Source organism: Portunus trituberculatus, chromosome 50 (genome assembly GCF_017591435.1).
Source record: "Portunus trituberculatus isolate SZX2019 chromosome 50, ASM1759143v1, whole genome shotgun sequence".
In the NCBI taxonomy this organism is placed as follows: domain Eukaryota; kingdom Metazoa; phylum Arthropoda; class Malacostraca; order Decapoda; family Portunidae; genus Portunus; species Portunus trituberculatus.
In genome coordinates this window covers 2,309,080-2,314,079 of record NC_059304.1, presented here as the reverse complement: position 1 = coordinate 2,314,079, position 5,000 = coordinate 2,309,080, and the positions used below count along the sequence as shown (strand labels likewise).

The following is a 5,000-nucleotide window of genomic DNA, read 5'->3' as shown; positions in this document are numbered from 1 at the left end:
CACCATCACCACCACCACCACCACCACTACCACCATCACCACCACCACCCCCATTACCACCATCACCACCACCACCACCACTACCACCACTACCACCATCACCACCACCACCACCACCACCACTACCACTACCACCGTCAGCCGCCGCCACCACCACCACCACCACCACCACCACCGTCAGGCATCACTATGTTAAAACATCACAACTGTCACCTCAGTAAACTCACCTTATTGTGTGTCCGTTCTGTTCTTCCTTTCGCATCCTTATTTTCCATCCTCCCCTTCCTCCTCCTCGCTCCAATTCACTTTCTCCTCCTTAGTCACTTTCCTTCACGATCACCATCCCTGTCACTCTCTCTCTCTCTCTCTCTCTCTCTCTCTCTCTCTCTCTCTCTCTCTCTCTCTCTCTCTCTCTCTCTCTCTCTCTCTCTCTCTCTCTCACACACCACCTCCTCCTCTTCCTCCTCCTCCAGTTCCGTGAAGTGAAGCATTTTTATTCTCACGAGAACGTCAGCGAAACTGCAATGCTTTACACCCAGTCTGGTCCATCCTACTTGAAGAACATAAATGAAATAGCGGAAAGCGGTGGCAGTAGTGTGTGTGTGTGTGTGTGTGTGTGTGTGTGTGTGTGTGTGTGTGTGTGTGTGCGCGCGTGCGTGCTTGGCTTCCTGTTCATCTAACAGCACTCTTACAGAATTACGTAAAGTTCCTTATGCCGTGTCCTTTAACGTTTTTTTTTTTTTTACTTCTGCTTTATCATATATATATATATATATATATATATATATATATATATATATATATATATATATATATATATATGCACATAGAGACAGTGATATGAATGCTCTTGACACGCACAACTTCTTCAGGTGATTTTTCACTGATTTATTTATTTCCGTGTTGGGGTGTGTGGGTGTGTGGGTGTCTAGATGTGTCTGGGTGTCTGTTTGCGCCCTCATGTGTATTTGCGTGTAGCAATAATGATGCATAAGGAGAAATTAAGACGCCTACACTTTCCTTTGACAGAATTACGTATCTCACACCACCCCTTTACCTCCTCAGGAAACTCTCAACCCTGTCATATGAAGCGCAGCGTTCTCTTCATCCCTGCTAGAGACTAACTATTACTACTACTACCTCCACCACCACCACGTCTTACCCTTCCCGGAAACAGGCACGGAAACTGCTCGTCTTCAGAACCGCAATACAAATCAAGTCAAAGGAAAGGTAAGGAAAGGAATCCTTATCGTAAGATTCATGTAATTTCAGGGACAAGGATGTTTATTATCATCATTTGTAGCAATAGACCGGATTGGTTTTCCCTTACTTATCTGGAAGCTAATTCAACGAAGAGGTACGTAAGAAGGAAGAGTCTTGCAAGAGTTAGTTTATTTAAGTCATCTCGGAGTGAATTTAAATAAGACGTACATCTTCATCCTTACAAGTTGGCGTCATGCTGATCTAGTGCATTAATTCATCAGTCTAAAAGAAAGTAGATAGAGGTGCGTTTGATCAGCTGTCTAAAGAGAGTAAATAGAGGCGCTACATTTCCCGCCAGTCGTGTGTCCCCGGGGAAGTGTCGAGTGCCACGTGTGTTACTCTCACGTCACTTTCTCTCTCGTTTGTTGTGAACTGTGACTTTAATTTCCGTGGCGTGTGATATGTTTTCCAGCGTGGGAACATGTCAATATAACGAGCTGTATCTCTTCTTCCCTCCTCCACCTCCCATTTTTTTTCAACCTTACGTGAGTAATTGGAAACGTACATACGTCAGATGAAGGCTTTCAGGAACTGAAGTTAAAATGGAAACTTTGCGTATCAATATTACTCCCTCGGTCATAATTATTAAGAAATATACCGTAGGATGAAATGTAGCGGAAATACATTGTTCACCATTTGATTGTTAATTACATGATAGTTCGGCGTTAATAATAGTTCGGCGCTCTTTAATCAATTTTCCCTCAAGACTGTTTGACTAAGCAATAACAAATAATAAGGAAAATGTTACTATACAACTACTCAGTCAGTCATTCTTTTCTTTGTCAGTGATGCCTTTTGAAAAGAGTACATTGTAAATAAACTTGTACAATTTTATTAATTTCATGGAGCATTAATATAACTATAGAAAATCAAGGCATCGGAGGTGAATAAGTAGAATGGGAAAGTTGCAACGCAGCAAATCATACTGAGCAGTCTCCGAGGCTGAGAAGGACTGCAGCTGTTTGTCTAAAGTGTCACCCGCATGTAAAAAATGTGTCTTTCAAAAGTTAATTTCAGTTTCCAGCAAGACTGACTCGTGAGTGACGTATTACTGATTATTTTTGAGGGGAGGGAGGGCTGGCAGGAAGGAGGTAGGAAGGAAGCAAGGGAGGGAGGAAGGGAGGGAGGGATGATGGAAGAGAGGGAGGGCAAAAGGAGGGAGGGAGGGACGGAGGGAGAAAGGGAGGGAGGGAGGGAGGAAGGAAGGGAGGGAGTGAGTGACTAAGCCAGACAGGTTGTGGTGGAAGGGGTGGGAGGATGAGGCATATTGTGGTGGAGGGGGCTGGTGGAGGGGTCTAATCTGCCAGATGTCAGTTTGCAATGTAACAAATGCTGTAGAAGTTGATCACAATTTGGCAGCTTGTAATACCAAATACGTAACTTTGAAATAATTGTTCGGAGGCTGCTTTCCCACCTCCACTGCTCTTCCCCTCTCTCTCTCTCTCTCTCTCTCTCTCTCTCTCTCTCTCTCTCTCTCTCTCTCTCGCAGGCGTTTGTGGAGAGAGAGAGAGAGAGAGAGAGAGAGAGAGAGAGAGAGAGAGAGAGAGACGAATCGCGAAATATGAAATTCAGGACCGGACGTTGCGAGTTGCCCTTGTTCCGGTTGTCCATTCTGTGAAATATGACGCGCAACAAACACATCTCTTCCGATATATTTCCTCTGTGTCAGGATACAATGTCTTGTTTTATTAGCTGGAATACGAAAGTGGCTCCATCAACCCAAATCTCCGAGAACAAAAAGCACAGTAGGTATAGTCCCTTATTCAGAAATGCTTTGCTTTCACCGCGACTACTTTTGGAATTGGTGATTTGCCACTGGAGAGGACGGTACTCAGATCAAATGATGGATGGGTGGTTGAGTGGATGTGGTTATGTAGGTAGTGGATGGGTTGGTAAACGTTATATTGGTGTGTGTGGATCCACAGGGTAGTTCAGACGTCTGTGCGTAAAGACATTTGTCTCGAGTATCAAACGTCTGGAAGCCTATTTTTCCTGTATGACCTGAGTAGTGTCCGCCACAGTACTAAATATCTTTAAACCAGTATTTTCAAGGGCCACAGGTGATTAATGATTTGTAAGCAAGATTGGAAACCGCGTTCGTATTTATAACCCACTCACTTTTGGGCAGCTTTCTGCAATCTTACCGCTTGTGTACAAGGAAGAACGAAAAGAGACAGATGCAAGGTTTAATAATGTCCAAGGGTGAGGGAAGCTGTGTACTCTATATTCTGTATTCATGTCATCAATGCAGACTTGGCTGTATCCCACACGTAAATGCCAGGCTGAGATGACAGGTCGGGGTGACGAGCGACGCCGCTGCTCAACTTGTTTTCCGTTCCGCATCCGTCTTCGTGGAGTCCGACATGAAGATTTCACAGGTCTATTTCATCACGTAAACTCCACTATGCCGAGGCGAGCGAGTAATTAGACCAAACTCTGCTATGGAAGGATCACTGATGATCAATCTTTCTTATAATATGGTCGTCAATCTTTTCCATATGATCATATACAATTTTCGAGACTGATATATTAGTACTGCAATCTCTTGAATACATACTTCTGTAGCTTAGCGAAAATTAGTGTAACTTCATGCTCTTAGTATTTTTGTAAGAGATTTAATGTAGCGATCCCAATTGTCAATAAAAGACGACTATACCGGTAAAAAGGTTGACTTGGTGGAGTATCAACGGGGTCATGCGAGACTCAAACGACACAAACTGCGTGTATAACGAGGAAGTCACGGTGGAGTGCAGGTGTTCATTATAAACTACCACGTCTTCCCACCAAGTCCTGAATGCCCTGAGCGGGCTGTAATCTGGCCTGTAGAGTGGCTTTGCAACCCATGATCTGAGTACAGCACTTCGCAGGGGGTGTTTAGAGGCCGCCAGCCGCTGAAATAGCACGCCGGCATTCAGTGATGTTGACTCGCCTCTGTGTTCACTCGCGCGAGGCTTCCGTCATGTCCAGAGCACAACAAGAGCACAGCGATGACATCCATTTTCAAGGATTAATTTGGGGACCATTTTTGGGCGTGCGGTGAAAACCTATTGTCACAGGAAGTACCGTGAACGTGCTTTGTTCCTTGTTGACAGTGCGCTCATCCCTCTCCATGCATCCCCCGCCTCTACCCATCCGCTGCACCTCCACATACCTCACCAAGCCCTCCACCTCTGCTCTTACTACCAACATAAGCTGATTCCTCCCTCCACTATCCTTACACCCAACATAGTTCACCGTCAGGAAGCAAGGCCCCCACTCCCGGCCCTCCCTCCTGGCTCAGTTCCACGTGACTGGCAAGCCAATACGACTGAAAGTCGGGAAAAGTTAGAATGTCTTTAAACCTTTGAGTATTAATGGTAATATGAAATTTGCTAACTCGCTTTTGGTATCCCAGAGAATAATACTGAGCTGGAGCAGAACTACAAAGAATGAAAGGCGTGACTCACTCGATCACTCCTCTTTATCTCTTGAAATTGAACTTGCCTTGTAAGATATTATTAAGCTTAGCTGAATACAAGCTGTAGTAATTTGAGCATCAGCTTGTTTTAAATTGTCTTCATAGATAACTGAATGATATAGTATCGTTCATGCATTAGACTAATAACGCAATGCCTTTCTACTTAACATTAATCATGTCAAGACGAAACATGAAGATAAATTATTAAGTTAACAGAAAAATATTGCTTTCAATTCAATTTCTTTATTTGTACTCTGTTGGTACAATTTTCTTAACCTAA

General features: G+C 44.0%; 1 long non-coding RNA gene across 2 annotated transcripts in view; it reads left to right on the top strand.

Annotated features, from left to right (window-relative positions):
* Positions 1-5,000, top strand: part of LOC123499545 — a 45,731-nt gene that overhangs the window by 20,325 nt on the left and 20,406 nt on the right. For both annotated transcript variants that reach the window (XR_006673028.1, XR_006673029.1), the window contains exon 3: positions 1,066-1,230. This is a non-coding gene — a long non-coding RNA (uncharacterized LOC123499545). The remainder of the gene's footprint in view (positions 1-1,065; positions 1,231-5,000) is intronic.